Source organism: Pyrus communis, chromosome 8 (assembly GCF_041283825.1).
Source record: "Pyrus communis isolate YQ-2024b chromosome 8, ASM4128382v1, whole genome shotgun sequence".
In the NCBI taxonomy this organism is placed as follows: domain Eukaryota; kingdom Viridiplantae; phylum Streptophyta; class Magnoliopsida; order Rosales; family Rosaceae; genus Pyrus; species Pyrus communis.
In genome coordinates this window covers 6,886,119-6,897,447 of record NC_142572.1, presented here as the reverse complement: position 1 = coordinate 6,897,447, position 11,329 = coordinate 6,886,119, and the positions used below count along the sequence as shown (strand labels likewise).

General features: G+C 38.2%; 1 long non-coding RNA gene across 1 annotated transcript; it reads left to right on the top strand.

Annotated features, from left to right (window-relative positions):
- The first annotated feature begins 935 nt into the window (after positions 1 to 935).
- LOC148694679 (uncharacterized) lies at positions 936 to 1,872 on the top strand. Its single transcript, XR_015965730.1, has 2 exons — positions 936 to 1,035; positions 1,137 to 1,872. It is a non-coding gene; the product is annotated as an uncharacterized LOC148694679 (long non-coding RNA).
- Positions 1,873 to 11,329: the final 9,457 nt, after the last annotated feature.

Below are 11,329 nucleotides of genomic sequence, written 5' to 3'. Positions count from 1 at the left end.
TTGTTGGTTAGTATATTAATTTTTAGCCTTTATCATTTTTTTTAATTCTTTTTACAAATATTAAAAACCAAAATATATTATCTTAATATTATTAAATTTCTTACTATTATTTTATTGTTTTTCATATTTGTAGGTCATTTATGATTTGCAGGACATATCCCTCGAGGCCATGGCCTACTTAGAGGAGACCTTAGCAACCCGGTATAAACATTGGAAGAACAATCTTCACATGTATTTTAAGCGATGGGATGATCTGGAGATTGCTCACCTACATGGTCTAATCGAGTTGCAGAACCAGCCGGAGGATTGGGAGTGGCTTTTGTCACATCCCGGTCTCCCACCTTGAGGATATTGTCCGCTTTGGCATTCCTGGCCTGGACTAGGTCGCAGACTCCAGGCTACCGCACGGTTTTGTTTTTGCAGGCCGCAGCCCCAAAAGGCCTCCTCAAAGGGTACCACTAGGCATGTACATATAAGGCCCAAAGACCACGCCCTCACGGGCGATGTGGGATACAACAATCCACCCCCCTTAGGGAGCCCGACGTCCTCGTCGGCACACCACGACCGTGAGTCTGGCTCTGATACCAAATTGTCACATCCCGGTCTCCCGCCTTGAGGATATTGTCCGCTTTGGCATTCCTGGCCTGGACTAGGTCGCAGACACCAGGCTACCGCACGGTTTTGTTTTTGCAGGCCGCAGCCCCAAAAGGCCTCCTCAAAGGGTACCACCAGGCATGTACATATAAGGCCCAAAGACCACGCCCTCACGGGCGATGTGGGATACAACAGCTTTGCAAACATTTTACGGACCCAAAATTTGTGGTATGTACATAATATTTTAATAATAATTTATTATTGTTTAAGTTATTATTTTAAGCTTTTTTTATTAATTTATTTCAAATAGTCGCACTAACATGTATATTGTGTGTTTAGCAGAAGAAATATGTTGTTGGCATGGAAGCTCGGGAGTCAAAGACACTTCTCCACCATTCCGGTTCGAAGTCCTTTTCATATAGGCTTAAGGCACGATGTCAGGTAAAAGGATATTAATTTTGAAATTTTATACAATTTATTTATTATTATTGATTAATAAAATTTTCTTAAAGTTTTGTTCTTCATGTTTTTTTTTTCTTTAGGAAGGTTCTAAGTTCCTAGAGATCGACATGTTAGAGGACGTTTACGTTCGACCTGGTGATGAGATCACTGAGCAGCTTCATGTAAGTATATGTAATTGTTATTATTATTATATGTATGAATCGTTCAAATATTATTTATATTTTGATATTAAACATTATATGTTTTTTCTTTATTATTGCAGGTTGTTATGGTGGAAAAGCGCATTGCTGTTCTCTAAGAAGCAACATCGCACCTTCCCCCGAAAACCCCGATCAAGGACGTCATGGTACCCAAGGATGCAGGTTTTCAAATCTTAACTGATGTCCTAGATTAGAACTTCAGTCGTCGTCATGGCAAGGTTGTTCGGTGTATGGGGAAAGCGCGGGTTCGTGAGACGGGTGCCTTTTCTTCCAGATCGAACACAGCAGAGGTTGATGCATTGAAGGAGGAAGTGACAACCCTAAAGGGTTAGCTTGCGGTCCAGGGCAAGCAAATAAGGGCCCAGGGCAAGGAGATGAGGACCTATGCTGTGTAGGTGAGAGGCCTTGTACGAGCCATACAGATGTTAGGCCTCCAAATCTCGTTACCAGCACCTGATCTTGCTTCACCTTCGACCTCCGAGCTACCTGGCCCTGCCGATACCCAGTAGCCTGATGTATCAAACCTAGAAGACTACTTGTAGTTTTTTTTTTTGTTCGGACATCTTGTATGTACATTTTGATATATTTTATAATTAAATACTTTTTTCTTGGTTAATTAATTATTGTTTAGAATTTAATTACAATATTTATTAAAAATTTAAAAGAAAATATTTTTGGCCAAAACAAAAGAAAGGGTTTGCGCGATGAAGAAGAAACCTATGTTGTGTAAAGCCATTAAGCCACGTGCGATGAAGAAGAAACCTATGTCGTGTAAAGCCACTAAGCCACTTTGTGCGACGCATGTCCCTACATCGTGCAAAGCCACCTAAGCCACTTTGCGCAACACATATCTCTACGTTGCGCAAAGAGGCTTTACGCGACACACATCTCTACATTGCGCAAAGAGGCTTTGCGCGACGTAAGACACATGTCCTTACGTCGCGCAAAGCCACCTAAGCCACTTTGTGTGACATAGAGATGTGCGTCGCTCAAAGAATCTTTGTTTGACGTAGAGATGTGCTTCGCATAAAGTGGCTTTGCGCGACGTATGTTTCATCTTCGTCGCGCAAACCCTACTGTCACTGCCCTGGCATGATAGTTAGCGCGCGACGAAGGTTTCGTTACCCTATTTTGCAGGCAAAGATTTTTGACTTTGTGCGACGAAGGTACCTATGTCATGCAAAGTGTTTTTTTCTACAAGTGATGATAGTGATTGGCATTCTTTTAGAGGATTGCGAACAATTGCAAAGTAGTACCCTATGCTTTTGTCAACAAATAAAGGTTGCTAAAACTTATACTTAAGTAATCTTCTTTTGTAACTAATAAGACCAAACTACTTCCAGATTTATAATTATTGGTTGTATCTAAATGTTTGTATTAGAGGATTTTCATCACCTCATGCAATTTGATTGCCATAAGTCGAATTGACCCTTTCTATCCAATGTCTTTGAAGCAGTTTGAAAGTTGTGTTGTGTACATTTAATTTTATAATTATATTATATATAAATATATATATATATATATATCGTAGTGCTATTTACACACTCATTTTAACTTTCCACACACTTTTGTTAATTTGTTTGCATTGATCATTTTCGGTTTTTTAGCCAAAATGGTCCCTGAGATTGTCCACCATCCATTATTTTGGTCTTTCTCTTAAGAAACCAAAGGAAGATTGAAGGGCGAATTGACTAGGGTTTGAATAATAAGCAATTGGGTGAATGATTTTCTGATTGCTCTCATTGTCAACAATACAAGGTATATCTACAAATACAACATTCAATTACACCTATTTCTAAGGCTAGAAATTCGTGATCCACCTTTGGTGGGATTTCATCTAGACTAAATCAAGAAAGTAAATATTACAAATATATTACAAAGATAATTCTTAACACTCCCCCTCAAGTTGGAGAGTGAATGTCATGAAGTCCCAACTTGTCATGTTGTGTCATAAATTGATCTTTCCCTAAGGCTTTTGTGAACATTCCAGCTTGCAGTTTTTCTCAAACTATGTGACACTCTATTTCAATGTGCTTTGTACAGTCATGGAAAACTAGATTTGTTGCAATATGCAAAGCTGCCTGATGATCATAGAACAATGATGTTGGAGCTCTTTGTGGGACTTTTAAATCCTGTAATATATAGTGCAGCCAAGTGAGCTCCAAACATGTGTTAGCCATAGCTTGATAATCGGCTTCTGCTAATGATCTAGAAACAATGGTTTGTTTCTTAGACTTCCATGAGATGGGAGAGTTTCCAAGAAATACACAATATCCAATAACTAAGATTCTAGTGGCACGACAACCTCCCCAATCTGAATCACAAAAATCTTTCAAGGCAAGATTGTTGGAGGCAAGAAAAAACAAACCTTAACCAGGAGTACCTTTTATGTATTTGAGGATCCGTAGAGCAGCATCCCAATGAGGTTTGCAAGGCTGATGCACAAACTCACTCAATGTTCGAACAAAGTAAACTATATCAGGCCTTATGACATTAAGATAAATCAGTCTCCCAACCAATCTTTTGTACTTAGTTGGATCATTTAGCAACGTTCCATCTGTGGAAGTAAGCTTCAAATTTTGCTCTATAGGAAATTTATCTGGGCGTGCGCTTATAAGTTCCGAGTCCTGCAAAATATCTAGTGCATATTTTCTCTGAGACATGAAAATACCTTTCTTGGAATGGGAGAACTCTATGCCTAGAAAATATTTGAAATCTCCGAGGTCTTTGATATAGAAGCATTGAAGAAGAAACTTTTTGAGATGTTCCATTTTTTGAAGATCATTTCCTGTGATAAGTATGTCATCAACATAGATAAGCACTGCAGTAAATGAATTACCTTTAGCCTTGGTAAATAGTGAATAATCAGCCTTTGATTATTGATAACCAGCCTTTTGTACACTATTTGAAAAAGTGGAAAACCAGTTTCTAGGCTCGTTTGAGTCTATAGAGGGATTTATTGAGCCGACATACAATGTTCTCCCTCTATCAGTGAAGACCAGGATGAGGCTCCATGTAAACTACTTCGTGTAAATCTCCATGAAGGAAAACATTCTGGACGTCCAACTGGTGGATGAACCGATTGCGGGCAGCAACAACAGTAATGACACATCAGAAAGTGGTGAGCTTTGCTGTAGGGGAAAATGTCTCTTGGTAATCAATGCCCTCAACCTGAGTGTAGCCCTTAGCAACTAGCCGAGCTTTGTATCGTTTAATGGTGCCATCAGACTTGTATTTGATTTGTAGACCCATTTGCATCCAATTGGTTTATGACCAACGGGTAAATGAACCATACTTCATGTGTTATTTTGCTCCAAGGCCTCTAATTCTGCATGCATGACATGTCGCCAATTTGGATCATGGATAGCTTGAGCATATGAAGTAGGCTCGGTGGGACCTGTAATGTTAGCTACAAAAGCATAATGGGCAGAAGAAAAATAAGAGTAAGAAAGAAAATGAGAAAGAGGATATCGAGTACTTGAAGAAAGAGGCGTCGAGGTAGAATGATTGACTTGGTTGGACATGTCATAGTCGTTATGCCATGCCGGAGGGTGTTTGGAACGAAGGGACTGACACGGAGGTGGTATAGATTGTGTGGGTTAAGGTGTAGGCTCGAAAGAGGATAAATGGAGAGGAGTTGGGTTGACCGAGTGTGAGGGGACGTCAGAAGGTGCGGAAGAAGTGGATGGGGGGACACGGGTGAATCGTGAAGGATTAACTTAGGTATGTTGGGATTATTTGGTGAGGTAGGGGTGATAGAATTATCTGGTAAGATAGGTAGGATATGATTATGTGGTGCTTGGAGTAACGGGCTAGCAGGTGGGGTAAGGTTAACTGGTGGGTCAGACACATGGTCGTGTGTGTCAGGCACATGTGGGTTTAAGTTAGGTGAGTACTCTGTTGAATTTGGCAAGTGGGTTGGCTGATTGATGGTGGGAAATGGATGTGAACATGGCCCATCATCAGTGATGTGAGGAAATGATAAGGGGAACACAAAATTGGGATTGGGTGGTGTAGAAATAGATGAGAAAGGGAAAATCGTTTCACAAAATTTGATGTCACGACTTACGAAAAACTTATGGGTCTCCAAATCGTAAAGTTTGTAGCCTTTTTTACCGGTGGGGTATCCAACAAAGATGTAGCATTTGGCATGGGGATCAAAATTTTGAGTAAGATGAACAACAACTGCATAACATAAACAACCAAATACTTTCAGGTGATCAAAAGATGGTAGCCGGTTATATAACAACTCAAAAGGTGACTTGGTGGATAAAAGTGGTGATGATAGGTGGTTAATTAGGTAGACAGCGGTTAAGACACATTCTCCCCAAAAAGAAAGAGGTAAGTCAGATTGGAACAATAAGGCTCATGTTATGGTGAGAATATGACAATGTTTGCGTTCGGCAACTCCGTTTTGTTGTGGAGCATAAACACATTTGCATTGATATTTAATTCCATTAGTTTGAAAAAAAATCTCTCATGGAAAAAAACTCATACCCATTGTCAACTTTGATGGCTTGAATTTTGGCATGAAATTGATGAGTACGAGCAAAAAGAACAAAAGATTTTAAAAGATGTTGAGTTTCAAACTTATGTTGCATTAAAAATACCCATGTGCATCTTGTGAAATCAACCACAATGGTAAGAAAGAAACGTGCCTCTGAATGTGCGGGAACTTTGTGTGGACCCCAAATATCACAATGTAACAAATCGAATGAAGCATGTGTTGATATAGAACTTAAAGGAAATGGAAGTTTTGTTTGTTCGGCCATAGGACAAATACTGCAATTAGCATCAAAAGAAATATTTTTGGAAGTTAGGAATGGAGTCACCAATTTGAGACGAGAAGGGGACGGATGACCAAGTCGCATATGCCACAAACTGGTGGGGTGGGAAACTTGATTTGAGACAGGTGTTCTCTGTAACAGAGATGTGTAATAGAGACCACCACATTGTTTACCTGAACCAATCATCTTCCCCTTAGCCAAGTCCAGCAAGACACAGAAAGTGGGAAACAAAAGGATACAACAGTTTAAAGAATCAGTGACTTTACTAGCATACATGAGATTTAAGTGGAAAGAATGAACACATAAAACTTTGTCTAATATGATATTTGAGTTGAAAGGTACAGTGCCAATGGAAATGATTGGGACTGTGGATCCAGTGGGTAAATTAACAATGGGTATTGGGCAAGATTCTATCTTAGTGAAAAGTGTAGAATCATAAGTGATGTGGTCAGTGGCTCCGCTATTCAAAATCTAAGGTTTAGTGAAGGCAGAATTAATTGAGACATATGTAGAAGGTGGCAGAACTGAAACACTTGCATAAGAATTGTTATTACCAAAGACACGGTTTGCATTCATTATACATATGGCATAGGCAAGTTGTTAAAGCTCCTTTGCAAAAAGCCCATTTAATGGGTTCGGTTGAGAAGACTTTGAATTGGAGTACTTGGCCGGCACATGAAAGCTTTGACACTATTAGCCCCAATTGGAAGTTTGGGTTGTACATGCAGAGACATTTGTTGCGTTGGTAGCATGTAAGAAGGCAGGTGCCTTGCGGTCCATGCTAGTAGCATGAATTGGCTGCATTCGTTGGCAACATGCACCAGAAACATGTTTCGGCTGATGATACAGTTGTTGGTGATGATGAATTTACTGATGATGCATGTGATGCTTAGTCAAATAAGCATTTGATGCTGTGGAAATATTTTTGAGAATTAGGTTTTGTCTTTTCTGAAAGTGCTTGATTTGGCATGGTGTTGAAAGATTGGATTTTGTGTTTTCTAACAAGGGAAAATTTGATTTGATTTGACATGGCATTTTTGAGAAATGAGAAATCAGGCACCAGGATGGTGCTCTAATACCATCTTAAGAAACCAAAGGAAGATTGAAGGGCGAATTGACTAAGGTTTGAATAATAAGCAATTGGGTGAATGATTTTCTGATTGCTCTCATTGTCAACAATACAAGGTATATATACAAATACAACATTCAATTACACCTATTTCTAAGGCTAGAAATTCGTGATCCACCTTTGGTGGGATTTCATCTAGACTAAATCAAGAAAGTAAATATTACAAATATATTACAAAGATAATTCTTAACACTTTTCATTAAAAACTCTGTTAAGTGTCCCAAAGCTCTTGGTCGAAAGTTTGGGCAGTTTTCAAAGCTTCGTAACTCAATTGTTTCTTAATCAAATTCGACCCATAATATATCAAAATGAAAATAGGAAAGTGTAGAACAAAATTATACCTATTTGGAAGCCTAATGGTTGCCGAAGATGGCCGGAAAATAACCTGAAAGTTGACTGGTTCACGGGAAAACTGAGAAATTGGGTAAACTTTAAACGTTCATAACTTCTTCAATACTCAACGAAATTGAGTGATTAAAAAATGAATCATACTTCTAAATGAGACAAAGAGAATGGTACCTTTTTAGATGGCTAATTATCCGTGGTTTGGCCGGAAAAAGACTCGAAAGTGGCTAACTCGAGACCAAGACAACCATTTTCGAGCTATTTTTCGGCTAAACCATGATGATTTATCCATCAAGAAAGGTACTATTTTCTTCGTCTCATCGCGAAATATGATTTTCATTTTTGAATCACTCGATTTCATTGAGTATTGAAGAAGTTATGAACATTTAAAGTTTACCCAGTTTTTGGCGAGTTTTTCAGTTTTCCAACGGATCAGTCACCTTTCAGGCTATTTTCCAACCATCTCCACCAACCATTGGGCTTTCAAATAGGTATAATCTTGTTCTACACTTTCCTATCTTCATTTTGATATATTATGGGTTGAATTTGGTTAAGAAACGATTGAGTTACGAAGCTTTGAAAATTGCCCAAAATTTCGGCCAAGAGCTCTGGGACACTTAACGGAGTTTTTAACGGAATGATCAAAATAATGGATGGTGAACAATCTCAAGGACTATTTCTATTGATTTTCAATCTCAGGAACCAAAGTGATGTGTTATGCAAATCTCAGGAACCATTTAAACTAAAAAGCCATCATTGTCAATTTATTTGTTTCTACGGTTGAAAATTAAGAAGATATGTGAGAAATAGAATGAGTGTATAAGTAGAACCACTCTTTAATTATTATTTTTATTATTATTATTGTACCTAGTTATTAAGAAGGACATGAGTTTATTTCTATATTTTTTTCAGGCTCAACAAAAGTCTATTTGAGAGATCAATCTATGCTTTTATAATGTAATACAGTTAAACTTGAATCTTAATAATTAGAAGAATTGTTGTCGTGCCTGCAAGAACTAGGGATTGTTTAGTGATGATAATTATCAGGTGGGAAACATATCCAGAAGAGGTATAAAAGAGTATTCTCTACTTGATTCCATCATCAACAATTTCTCTTCTTTTGGCTTTGGTCAAAGGCATGCAATAGTTCAAGGAGGGGCCATGTCGGGTGGATGCGGAAACTAGGTTTACACGACCCTTCACCATACCAAAGAGGGACACAGGTTAACCAAAGATGCTTCAATATTTCTTGGTTTTGGATCACCCTAAAATGTGAGGACGTACGACTCTTAGATTTGTGATACACGACTATACTAAAGGGATTTTTTTTTTTTTTTCCAATCCAAAAGTAATAATATTATTCATACTATGTTTTTGTATCATATTTGCATACCACCTTAGTGACATCTGATGTGGACAGTCATATCATTTAAATTAATCAGATTTTTAAATTTAGTTAGACATTATTTAATAAACCAATAATTAAGAAAAATATAATTAATTAAATAATGTTTACGATTTACGAGAAAACTTTCTCCTTCCTTCCCCTCTTACTACTGGGTATACTGAATGGCTGCTGCTTCTTTTAAATCTGCAGCTGGGTTTTCGCAACTAAAGAAACCACAAAACCAAGTGCTTCTTCGCTCTCCCAGTCATGTATCCACCCTTTCGACCAAGAAATTTGCTTCATTGGCGGCTTTCACCGCCACCTAAAGCCTCCAGCCTCTCACAGACTTTCATGAATTTGAAGGAGCAGGAGGGAAAGGAAGCAAATTGTCGGCATCTAGGTTCTTCTTCAACGCCTAGGAAAATCTGGTAAGAAAATTGATTTGGATTGTAGTGGATATGAATGGTGTCAATATGCTATAATATTATTTAATTAACCAGTTTTTTTCTAATTATTGGTTTATTAAATAATATTTAATTAAATTCAAAAATCTGATTAATTTAAATAATGAGATTGTTCATATCAGATGTCACCTAAGGTGGTATGCAAATATGGTATAAAAACATGGTATGAATAACATTACTCATCCAAAAGTAGACTTTTTTAATGAATTGCATCAAAAAAGGCATGTTGGTCGCAATATAATCCATCGATTGTTATCTGCTCATTTGCACTAAATCCAAGTTCGAATCCAATTTTGTAAACCCTAAGGAAGTTAAAAAATGTCAAAACAATAGAGGTAGAAAAAACTACTTGCTCGACAAAACTTTTTGATGACGAAACACTTTGTCGTGTAAGTGGCCTTTGTGCAACAAAGTACCCTTGTTGTCACAGGAAGTCGTTATGGCTACAAAAAAAATATTAAAAACTTTGGACGACGAAGATATTCGTCACGCAAGAAGACTTCGCACAATGAAGGGAACAATTCATCATGCAATCTCTGGCAAAAAATGCAGAAAAAAATCAGATTTAACACCAATATGTCGCGCGATGAACATTTTATTGCGCGAGGGAGCACTTGTCAAGTCAAACTTGCGTGACAAGGTCTTTCATCACGTAAAGTGCTTTGAGATGGTAGGTGAGACATTTAAGGTGGAGAAATTACTGTAAACTTTGCGCCATAAGTGGCACACCCCGTCCTAAGGAGGACGTGCTGGCCGTCACATGAGAGTGATGAAACCATGTGCACAGTACGGAAGCTAAGAAGATAAATAGAATTACGAATAAATAAAAACCGAATCACTAGCAATACTAGCTAAGAAATGATGCTAGTGCGAGTCTAAGTGTATAAATACACATTCAGAGAAATAAGAACGTCTAGTTGCAGTCAAGTAGGACAATTACTAAGATATAACACCCGAAGGTGAATCCTACTATTGTGAATTCTGTCAGAACTACGTTGGATTCCTTGTGGCCACCAAAGCTCTGCTACCTAGAACCTGGAGGGGCGAAAAACAAAACGCGTAAGTGGGCAAAAACAAATCTTTTCAAATGTTCTAACCCCTCGCCGTAAAACCTGTATAATTTCCCAGAAAAATAGCATATATACTTATATACTCATCATAAATCATATCTCAAGTCATGCTATCAATATGCCACTGAGTGTATGCCATGCTCATACTCTGAATATGACAGAAAGGTAATAACTGGTGATGCATCTCAAATCAAATCGCATAAGCCGGATCCACCTCAGTGGCCTGTACGGTTGATTATAGCTCATCATAAATAATAACATGTCAACCGTATGATCAGCACGACTGAAACTATAGCTCATAACTAATCTCACATCATATCAATTCATATCAAATCTTGCACACGAGTCGGAACCACCTCTAGTGGTCTGTACGACAAGCATGGGTGTAAAATAAATATGCTCTAATGCTACAATCACGTGAAGACTGTGCAATTAAATGCAGGTCACCTACGAGTCGGAACCACATGTGGTGGTCTGTACGACAAGCATGTGCACCTAACTTGGATCCAAGGTGAGCATATGGTGTGGGAGGTGAACAACATGTGAAAGACTGTGCCCTAACTCTGGGCGGGAGCACTAACACCGGGGTGCAAGTTTATGAGCTATCGATACATCTCAACATATTCATCATCAAATTTCCATATCTCAAACTTAGCATCTAAACTTACCTGATACTTACCTGGGCGTCCACAGCGCTGAATCATAATTATACATATTTACCAATTCATAATTATATGCAACTACTCATGCATAAATAAAATGGCATATACATTGCAAGGCACTTTATAACATACTTTCACTTAAATTGATTTTCTGGGAAAAATCTCATTTATATAGGTATATACGGAAAACAAAAGCCCACTCACCTGGAGTTCACCCTACAACTCACTA